Source organism: Balaenoptera borealis, assembly GCF_965194805.1.
Source record: "Balaenoptera borealis genome assembly, chromosome: 14".
NCBI classification, from domain to species: domain Eukaryota; kingdom Metazoa; phylum Chordata; class Mammalia; order Artiodactyla; family Balaenopteridae; genus Balaenoptera; species Balaenoptera borealis.
In genome coordinates, this window is record NC_138875.1 from 67,758,180 (window position 1) to 67,769,283 (window position 11,104).

The 11,104-nt window shown below is 54.1% G+C and overlaps 1 long non-coding RNA gene across 2 annotated transcripts; it reads left to right on the forward strand.

The window, feature by feature from the left end:
• Positions 1-7: 7 nt before the first annotated feature.
• Positions 8-9,206, forward strand: LOC309611139. 2 transcript variants are annotated; one of them, XR_014234345.1, is made up of 3 exons: positions 8-242; positions 446-535; positions 985-9,206. It is a non-coding gene; the product is annotated as an uncharacterized lncRNA (long non-coding RNA). The 2 variants fall into 2 exon arrangements; XR_014234346.1 differs by having other exon boundaries at positions 451-535.
• Positions 9,207-11,104: the final 1,898 nt, after the last annotated feature.

Genomic DNA, 11,104 nt, shown 5'->3' on the forward strand with positions numbered 1-11,104 from the left:
GGCTGAAGGGAGCCAGGGGTGTTCTGGGCTGGGAGGAAGGGAGGTGGGGGGCGCGGTGCCTGGGCCCGGCCTCCCTGGCTCCTGGGGCGGGGCCGTCTTGTTAGCAGAGACTTCTGGCCCGGCCCGGGCTGGGGAGGGGGCCTGGGTGAGGTTTTCTCCTGTGTCGTGGTTGTCTCTTTTGTCTTCCAGGATGGACCTGTAGGGTCTACGTGGGGTAGGAGCTGGGAGCTGCACGCTGCCAGGTGAGCCCGGGTAGGTGTTAGGGAGGGGGTTCCGCTGCGCTTCGTTTCTTGGAGGCTGATTCTCCTCCCGTCCAGGCCCAGGTACCCAGGTCTGGCCCAAACACTCCTGCCGTTGTGCGTGGTCTTGGTGGAGGTGGTGGGACTGAATCAAGAGCGCTGCGGGTGGGTCCACGGCAGAGGTTTCAGCACACGCCTTCATCCAGCGCAGACATGGACCGAGCGCCTTCTCCCGCCTAGAAGCTGAGGATCCGGAGGTCAACACGAGGTGCGGTCCCGCCCTCTCAGGTCTTCACGTAAGAACGTGCTTTATCACAGTCTCTGTGAGGGAATGAGCTCCCCGTCCTGGGAGGGGTGTGTGTGTACATGTGTGTGTTGGGGGAGGGGTGTACCGAGGTCCCCTCAGCGGGAATGTTGTAAAGGGAAGCCGAGCCTCCCTAGGACTCTGAAGGCCCTTTCTGCCCACCTGGACACTTGCTTCTCGTCCGCCCGTGAAGCCTGTGGGCCGGCTCCGGGGCCCCTTTATTGCTTTTACACCCCTTATGCGAGCGCTGCCAAGATGGGGCACCCTCTGTATGCATTATCAGCATCCGAAGCCCTCACCCCGCCCTGTCTCAGTCTTGGTGGCACAGGAGGGAGACTGGGGGTCTTTGAAGAGGCCCCTGAGAGGTGCGGCTGTGGGGAGCCGGGGTGGAGGCTAGGCCCCCATCCTCACTTGCTGTGCCTGCTCCGGCTGCCTCTCCAGGACTCCCGGGTGACCCTGGACTCTGGCCACGGTGACACAGGGAGCAGCCTTTGGTGGTTTTCTGGAACCCTGGACAATTCCCCGGAGACCTCATCCTTCCCAACTCCTGGGCTGGAGCCCCCCGGGGATAAAGGCCCCTCCTGGTTGGTGCTCAGCCGAGGACAGGACCTGGCTCTGGAGGACAGCGCGAGGGCTGTGAGGGAGGCTGGCAGCCCACAGTCCCCTCCGCTTCTGTCCGGACCTGCCTGCTGGGCCCTACGGTCCAGGCCTGGAGGCCCTTCCTGACCCCGTGAGGACGTGATTTCTCCTTGAATCCCTGCCAGCGACCGGGCAGAGCTGGGCCTGGGCCAAGGCCCTACTGACCACACCCTCGCCAAGGCTGGGTCTCCAAAGACCCTACAGGACAGGAGTCGGGGAGGAGCTCCCAGTGGGATGGAGGGCAGATGCCGCCCCTGGGGCGCCACTGGCTGGAGGCTGTCTTGCGCCGTTTGCTGTGTGAGTGATTCTCGTTTTTGTGGGAGCTTCTTGGAGCTTTTCCTTGCTTCTCTCCCTGATGGTGACCAGGAGGAGGCAGTTGGGCCTGGGGGGAGCTTGGGCCTTTCCCTAGTGTTACGGAGCTCTGGGAGGGGCTATCCTGAAAGGAGAGAGTTTCCAAGAGATGCGGAGACCCAGGCTGGAGGGGGAGAGGGGTGTGCGTGGTGGCGCTCACCAGAAGGAGACAGACACGGGGCCTTGCTCCTGACATCCAAAGGGAATGGTCTGGAATCAGCCTCACCCCAGCCCAATCTCAGACCCTGCCCCCTGCCACACCCCTGTCCCTGGGGAGCAAAGGCAGGCAGGGCAGGCTCCCCATCACGCGGGCAGACTCACTTACACGCCCCCCTCCTCGTTCTCCACTCCCTCCAGCCCCCGCAGCGGGGCCAGTCCCAGTGCTTGCACAAGAGCTGCCTCGGCTTTCCTTAGGCAAGTTTAAGAGCCCCAACGTCCTTTTCCCAGGGTGGGGAGGGGACCTGTTTTAGTCAGCTTGGGCTGCCATAACAGAGTACCACACTGGGATGGCTGAAGCCACAGAAATGCATTTTCTTATAGTTCTGGAGGCTGGAAGTCCGAGATCAAGGTGGCAGGGATGGTTTGTGGTGAGGCCTGCCTCCTTGGCTTGCAGATAGAAACTTATTGCTGTGTTCTCACATGGCCTTTTCTCTGTGCATACAGAGAGAGAGAGAGAGAGACAGACAGAGACAGAGACAGAGAGAGACAGAGACAGAGAGAGAGAAATAGATATCTGGTGTCTCTTCCACTTTTTATAAGGGCACCTGTCCTATGGGATTAGGGCCTCATCCTAATGACCTCATTTAAATTTAATTACCTACATAAAAGCCCTGTCTCCAAATATAGTCACATTGGGGGTTACAGCTTCAACCTATGAATTTGGGGGGAGACACAATTCAGTCCACAGCAGGTGGTCACCACAAACATGGACAGCTGGAGCCAACTCCCCTTTAGAATTCCCACCCCCAGTAGGGAGGAGGAGGAGGAATAGAGGCATGGGAAGTAGAAGCATTGGGAGATTCTGTGCTAGGGCGGCCCTGGAGGCCTCGGGGAGACACCGGACCCAGTGCAGCGAGGAGGAGCCCCCAGCAGAGGGCTGTTATGGGAAGAGCTTGGGCTTTGGAGTCTGAGGGTGCGCAGTCTGCCGTACAACCTTGGGCAACTCACCTCACCCCTGTGAGTCCAATTTCCACTCTGAAACTGGAGCCATCTGCTCACCTGGGCACGGGGGGCGGGGCACAGGGAGAAGTCAGTGAGATCATGCACCTGGCACAGCACCTGACTCTTAGTAGGTGCTCAATAAACACTCCCATCCATCTTGGAGTTTAGATTTAGGGCTTCTCTCTTTTTGGCACTCTGGACTGTAAACTCCTCATCTTTGATCCAGAGGCATTTCTGACTAGGGCTTCCCCTCTTGTGTTTTTAATATCCCTCGCTGATCAGGTTGAGGAATTGGCTGCATTGCACGGCCTCCCTACTAGCTCCAAATGCTTCCTGGGGAATTTAATACCTACCCTCGCATCCGAATTGAGCACCTACTGTGAGCCCTTCCCTGTGCTACTCGCTTGAGGGGAATGTAAGTGGAGATATGGCCATGATTCAAGCCTGCAGGATTTCACAGCCACGCCGAGTGGGAGAAAACCAGCTCACACAGAGAATTAGAGGATGGGGCAGAAAACAGTCTACTGAGGCACAGGTTCTCGGTGCTTGAGTGGGTGGGAGTAAGACCCCAGAGTAGGCTGAAAAGGCTTCCCAGCGAGGCTGAACTAATCAGGACCTTGGAGGATGAGAAAGATGTGGTTTAGTTGAGAGTTTCCAAGGGAAAATTAGAGCAGAGATGCCCAAAGTGAATTCTAGGAGACGTCATTGCTCTTTAAAAAAAAAAAAAAAGTTCAAATTCAGTAGGTTTCTGTAGTGCAGGGCTTATCAGAGCCTTTGAAAGTGCTGATGGGAATTGTGAATACTCAAGGACAGACGGAAGATTAGGTGTTTCCCCCCAAACTTTCCTGGCAACAGAACCCTTTTCTTACAGAGCATCAGTTAGAACCATGGAGAGTCTCCATGGGGGATTACGTGGGAAAATTACAACCGTGATAGGAGATGACAAAACCAGGGCACACTCCAGTGCTCTGTAGCAGCGGCTGGAAAGTCAGCCCTTCCCCTGGGGCTGGGAAGTCTGAACTTGGTTCCAGGAGCCAGGTGAGCTCTATGCAGTTTTAGTATTTGGGTGAGGGCAGGCCATTGGTTGGAGTAGCTAGAGGCCTGGCAGTAGGGGACGGAGAAGCTGTCCACTGGACCCGGTGGCTCTAGGGCAACAGACCTTCTGTGGGAAGATGCTGGTGTGTGCGCGCGTGCGTGTGCGTGTGCGCGTGCCTGAGCGTGACAGGATCCGGCCCTCTGGGAAGGGGATGACCAGAACCAGGCAGGGGGTTTCCAGCCAGAACCAGCAGGGTCCATTTGCAGGGGAACTGCAGTGTGTGTGGGAGGGCCCCTGAGGCCCAGAGCTGAGAAGTAGGGAAGCCAAATTCTTCTGGGCAGGGTCTACGTGGATAGCCTTGATTCTGGTGGGGCTGAGGAGCTGGGAGGCAGACCCCCTGCCCTGGTCAGGCCCGGCTCCCTGGCTGGTGGGGGCGGGAGGCCTCTGGAGCTGCAGCTGGAGGGGCTGGGGCAGTGTTGCATGGTGTGATTAACCTACTAACCCAGGGCTCGGCCGGGACGCTGTGGTGTGTGACGAGGTGCCCGGCCTTCTGCCGACCGACTAACCCACTAACCAGGCCCGAGCATGCCCTACTAACCCCCTGCAGCCACACCCTACTAACCTTGCGGCTCGTGGGCCTTTCCAGGGGCTAGGATGCGGGGCAGACGAGGCTCCGGAAGCCCCTGCCCGGGCCTGGGATCTCTGTGCAGACCCACGTTCCAGGAGAGGGCGCGCAAACAGGACTCGCCAACTCTGCTGCTTCCTGCTGGGTGACTCTGAGCAATTCACCTCACCTCTCTGAACCCCCGTTTCCTCGGCAGTAGAATGGGAGGCCTGCTCCTCACCTCACAGGTGGTAGTGAGGATTCCCAGGAATATAAAGCTCTTGACACATGGCAGATACTTAATACATATATAGGAGGGCAGGGGTGGGAGACCCAGAAAACCTGACCCATCATGCACCCTGGCAGACCCTGGTCCCTCTGGGTGGTCTGCACACAGACCCCTCTGCCTGGGGCTGGACACTTGCTTTGAACCCCTAACCGTCTCTTCCCCACACTCTTCCTCCTCTTCAGCTTTCTTTCCGTAGACAGCTCTTTTGTTCAATTACTAACCCGTCTAACCCCAGGGGGCCTCAACTGCACCCCGACCACCCCTTAACAAACTAATGGACCTGCGTGTGTTCTTCCTTTTCTCCTAGCGGCTCCCAGTGTGTGTCTGCTGAGGTGCCCCTGTCTGCTAGTGCTGTGCTCTGACTTACTAACCCAGCCCCTACTAACTCTGTTTTCTCTTCTTACTAACCCCAGCCCTGCCGAGCTCTGGGCCCCCCCTCGGGGCTGGTCCCCCTCCTTTTGGCAAGCAGATGTCCTGACAGATGCCCCACTTTGCTGCCCCGATTGGCTGTGAGTTCAGAGTCCACTGGGCCGGTTCTACTAACCACACCAGTGGCCCAGAGGAAGAGGTGGTCCTGTGGGTGTGGGAGGGAGGCCGACCTCTGAGCACAGCATCCCTCCTCTGTGCACAAGGCTGGTTGCCACTGGGAGTGGACGGGAGCAGGGCAACTTCTGGGGTGTGAGTGTGGAGGCCTGTGGGTCTAGAATGCGGAGCTCTGGGCTCCTCCCAGCCAAGGGAGCAGAGAGAAGGTGCCTGTGTGTCCTTCTCTGGAGGGAAGCGAGGGTAGAATCTTCTCCATTGGCAAGTGGCCGGTAGAGGCGCGGTGCAATTAATGAAAGGCGTGTCCTGCACAGGAAGTCAGCAAAGGGGCGTGTCTTGCACAGGAGGTTAGTAAAGGGGCGTGTCACACACCGGAAGTCAGTAAGTGAAGACTTCCCCACATTGGAAGTCGCTGAAAGGGTCTTAACCGCATTGGAAATCACTGAGTGGAGCATTTAGTACTGGAAAGTCAGCCAGAGGGGGCATTTCCCACATTTGGAGGATGGGAAGAGGGGTATCTTTTACACCAGAAGTCAGTGAGAGGGGACTTTTGGCCTTATCACAAGGTGCTGAGAAGGAATGGCCAAGAGATCAGTGAGAGGGGCCTTTCCTAGAACGAGAAGTTGGCTAGAGGGGCCCTTCCCATCCCTGGAGCTGGGAGACCCGGGTTTCCCACACTGGAAGTAGATGTGGGCCTTTCTTCCTACCGAAGTCATTGAGAAGGGCAGTCCACAAGGGGAAGTTTGAGAAACCAGGCAAGAAAGCAGATCTTGGGTTCGGGGTTTGCAGGAGAAAGTGGGAAGCAACAAATGAACCCCAGGCGCCCACGGAGCCCTGCAGACCATCGGGCCAGCCAGAAATTCATCCCTGGCTCCCTGTCCTGTTCACACCCATGTCCCTACACCAGCCTGCCTCCCCAGAGCCCGCCAGCCGCTAAGCCAGGGCCACACCTGGGGGTGATTTTATGCCTCACCTCCAGTGGGCACCTTGGTCTCTTTGGGCTAATCTCTGGCTCCTTTGCACTAACTCTTGCTCTCACCCAGCTAATCCCTGTCTCGCCCTGGCTGCCCCAGAGGGCTGAGCACTAACAGCCAACCCTGCCCATCTGGGGGCTCCAGCCTCCTGGCCTGGCTCTGACCTGCTCTTAATTAACCTCTCCTTCACCTGACTAACTCCTACCCTCCTGATCTGTTCCTTTCAGCAGAAACTAACGGCTTGTGGATTTCTTTCTGACTAACAACAGGTCTAACCCTCCTCGTCACTATTACTATTAACAGCTTGGATGTCGGCATGGCTGGGACTGGGCTAACACAGGTTTGGGACTTGACTAACACAGGGAGAGGCGGAGCTAGTCGTGTTGGACGTGGTCACTGCTCTGGGGAAGAGCCATCTGAAGTCAGGAAAGTTCTCAGTACTCTAAAGGAGGGGCTGGGCTGTGGCTCAGGCCTGATGGAGGAGTGGTGTCTGCTGAGGTGGGGTCAGAAACAAAGTCAGCCTCCCAAGATTTTGGCCACTGGACACACGCTATTAACCCCTTATAACCTGCATTTGGGCTCTGATTCTTATAAACAATAGCCTGATAGTTGCAATAGTGGATGCAGCGTTTGTGGCCCTAAAAATGCCTGTCTGGTGTGTACAGAGGATATGCCATTGTGTATGGAATTATCAATCATCAGGAGAGGGCCTAGAGTCCTTGATTTGGGGACTTTAGAGCTTTGGAAGCTCTAGGACATAAAACTTTAGATTGGAATAGTCAGACCGGTTGTAAATCTATCACCCATTTACACCTTGGTGTAAATTAGCTCAGCTTTCTCTTCTAACTTCTGTGCAATTTAGCTGCCCTGAGATGATGAGAGTTTGGCTGGGAGTTTGGATCTCTTCAGTGCTGGGGGAGGGTCCTCTGGGAGCAGAGAGGAGAAGCAACGAGTCCAGGGGTTCTTGGGTGGGGGTAAGAGGGGGCACCAGGTTGGGGGGAGGATGGGAAGAGGGGGCAGTTTTGCTGGCTCAGTCTGGTAGTCAGGGTCTGTGGGAGAGGACAGCTCAAGGCAGGGCCTGGAGGACTGGATCAGCTCAGGGGCACGGTCAGAGGCCTGCCTGGAGGCCTTGCAGGCAAGTTGCTTGGGTCATTGCATACTGCTCTGGGGTTGAAAGCTTCTCTGATAGTCAGGGACTCAGAGCTAATTTGGCAGAGCTGGTGGTGAGGCCTGAAGGGCGATCCAGAGGCCTGAGCTGCAAAAGGCAGGAGAGGAGAATGCATCCGAAGGAGCCTGCAGAACCGGGGGTGGGGTGGAGCCTGCACTGGGGAAAGCACGTGCCTGCTGCCCTCTAGTGGCTGCCTTGCCCCATTTCACTCGAAGCATTTCCCATTCCGGGGGCCTTTTTATTCAACCACAAAGACTTGATGCTGCTGAGGACCTACTATGTGCCCAGCACTGCTCTGGGTCTGGGACCCACGCACGGGCTTTTCCACAGTGCTCGTCTGGCTCAGTGGGGGAGATGGAGAAAATAAACAGGTAATGCAGTAAGATGGGTGCCATGATAGGGATGGTGGGGCTGTGAAAGCACCCAGGAGACAGACAAGGATGAGAAGCACCTACTGTGTGCCAGGCACGGTGCTAGGCGTTGGGGATGAGTGGTGATTAAACATCACACAATCTTCAGGAACTTTAATGCTAGCGTATTTAGTGGGGGTGGGGTAGAGTGAGGTGTGGGCAGTCAGGGTAAATTTTCTAAGAGGAAGACATCTAAGCCGAGCCCTGGCTGGGCAGAGTGTAGTGGGGATGAGTTCCAGGAAGCGGGAATGGCGGACACAGAGTTCTGGGGATCAGAGAGGACTGAAGAAATTCTGGAAAGGTCGTGGAGAGCGCAGCAGGAGGCAGGTGGGAAATGGACGGATACCAGATGGTGCTGCCAGAGAGTTTATCCCAGGGGCACTGGCGGAGCGCTGCGGACGTGACTGAGGAGGCGACAGGTTAGATTTGAGTTCTAGGCTGACCGTGTGACTGTTTCAGCCCAGGTGGAATTCTGAGGAGCTTCTAATACGTTCTGGCCAAATTTCAGAAAACTGGTTCTAAGTTCTTGAAAGGAGGAGGACCCTCAAATCCACCTCAGGATAAATAAGGTGGGCCATATTCCTGCCAGGCAGGGGCCTGGTTGGAGGGAGCAATGACGGCTTGGAAGAAGAACAGCCTTAAAAGCACATCATCCCCAGCCCCTGGTGTCATGCCACTCCGGGAGAAGATCCGAGGGCATGTGGGCACTGGCTGGGAGAATCTCACTGGAGAGGGACCCCGTTAGTCCCTTGTGGCTGCAAAGCGGGGGCAGGCAGGCGCGGAGGAAGCTTCCGAGAGGCCGGTCCCAGGGAGGGAAAGATGTGTCTTGGTGGGTAACGAACCTTCTGGAGGCAGAAGGATTGGAACTAGGCCACCTTTGAGACTGATGATGGTGGTGGGATTCTCGGATTCTGTGTGAGTGTGTGTGTCCTCGACTTAATAGTAGAGGAAGCTGAGCCGAAGAAGGCAACTCTGTTCCCCACCCGCTGACCTGGGCGTGCCGATGCTCACTCTGGCCTTGACTCCACTGAACATCCAGCTCGTTAGGAGCAGGACCTCAGCAGCTGGGGAGCTGGCCTCGCAGCTGGAAGAGGAGGCTTAATGCTTTAATAGGCAGTGTGGAGGGACTGGCGACTGCGGTCCCTGCCGGGGGGCTGTGCTTGTGTAGATATTGATATCGTACATATTGAGCTGGAGGGATATGTTGCAGGGGATGGGGCTGGTCCCATCCCTACAAAACACCCCAAAGGCCCTCTTGAGAATCTACCCAGGGACCCACCGTTTTACTTGAATAGACCAGAGAGGACATTTTCCACGTCATTGCCTCCGGGGATGCTGAATGTGGGGACAGAAATTCTGCTGTCGATTAAAAACAATATTTTTATGTGGATCCAGCAATGGAGTTTGAACTTGGCATTTTGTTTTCACCCATGAATGTAGTTTCTTTTGTTGAAAATACCATTTTGATATTAAAACTAACTCACACCCAAAGGATGACTGTGGCTTAAGAGGCAGGTGGCTGCATGATTTGGAGGCGGGGTGGGTGGGTAGGGGAGAGCCAGTGGCATTTTCAAGGAATAGGAGTGGGCTCTGCCAGCCTTTTCTCAAGACCATGACCTTAAACGTCAATACAATAGGGTATAGATTTCATTTGTAATTGTGGGAAAACACACAAAAGTTACCATCTTAAATAAATTTATTTTAAAAATGGTTATTTAATTTTATTTATTTGTGGCTGCATTGGGTCTTCGTTGCTGCGCGTGGGCTTTACTCTAGTTGCGGCGAGCGGGGGCTACTCTTCATTGTGGTGCGTGGGCTTCTCGTTGCAAAGCACGGGCTCTAGGCACATGGGCTTCAGTAGTTGTGGCTCGCGGGCTCTAGAGCGCAGGCTCAGTAGTTATGGTGCATGGGCCTAGTTGCTCCGCAGCATGTGGGACCTCCCCGGACCAGGGCTTGAACCCACATCTCCTGCACTGGCAGGCGGATTCTTAACCACTGTGCTACCACGGAAGCCCTACCATCTTAATCATTTTTAAGTACACAATTTAGTGGTACTGAATTACAAAGTTACAAAGTTGTTGTGCAACCATCACCACTATCAATGTATTTTTTAAATAGCACTACTTTGTGCCTAGGACAGTGCATCAGAGAAAATCCAAATCTCTTCTCACCTTCTCTCTCTTTCCTTCTCTCCCTCTATTCACCTAGAAACCATTCACTGAGTCCATCCTGTATATCGGGCACTGCCCTACTCTCTGGGATGCCAGGCTGCCTGCCTTTCTGTTTCTCTAAGGCAACTATCTTTTTCTCACTCCAGGATCTTTGCACTGGATGTTCCCTTTTCCCATGGCTGACTTCTTTGTGGCCCTGAGGTCTCAGCCGAATGTCACCCCCTCATAGACATCTCCCCTGACCACCCCATCCATAGTGATTCTATCGTTTTTGTTCTCAAATATTTTGGTCCTAGGACCCCTTTATACTCCTACCATATAGTAAATGGTCACCCCCAAGTCCGCGTGGGCTCTGCCCACTCACAAGGCTCAACTGGTTTCCCATTTCATTCATTCAACAAAATCTGATGGCCGAAAAGCACATGAAAAGATGCTCAACATCACTAATTATTAGAGAAATGCAAATCAAAACTACAATGAGGTATCACCTCACACCAGTCAGAATGGCCATCATCAGAAAATCTACAAACAATAAATGCTGGAGAGGGTGTGGAGAAAAGGGAACCCTCTTGCACTGTTGGTGGGAATGTAATAGTTGGTGCAGCCACTATGGAAACCAGTATGGAGGCTCCTTAAAAAACTAAAAATAGAGCTACTATATGACCCAGCAATCCCACTCCTGGGCATATATCTGGAAAAAATGAAAACTCTAATTCAGAAAGATACATGCACCCCAATGTTCATAGCGGCACTATTTATAATAGCCAAGACACGGAAGCAACCTAAATGTCTGTTGACAGAGGAATGGATAAAGAAGATGTGGCATGTATATACAATGGAATAATACTCAGCCATAAAAAAATGAAATAATGCCATTTGCAGCAGCAGGGATGGACTTAGAGATTGTCATACTGAGTGAAGTAAGTCAGACAGAGAAAGACAAATATCATATGAGGAATATTATATGAGGAATCTAAAAAAGTGGTACAAATGAACTTATTCACAAAACAGAAATAGAGTTCCAGATATAGAAAGCAAACTATGGTTACCAAGGGGGAAGGGGGGAGGCATAAATTGGGAGGTTGGGATTGACATATACACACTACTATATATAAAATAGATAATAAGGACCTACTGTATAGCACAGAGAACTCTACTCAACACTCTGTAGTGACCTATATGGGAAAAGAATCTAAAAAAGAGTGTGGATATACGCAT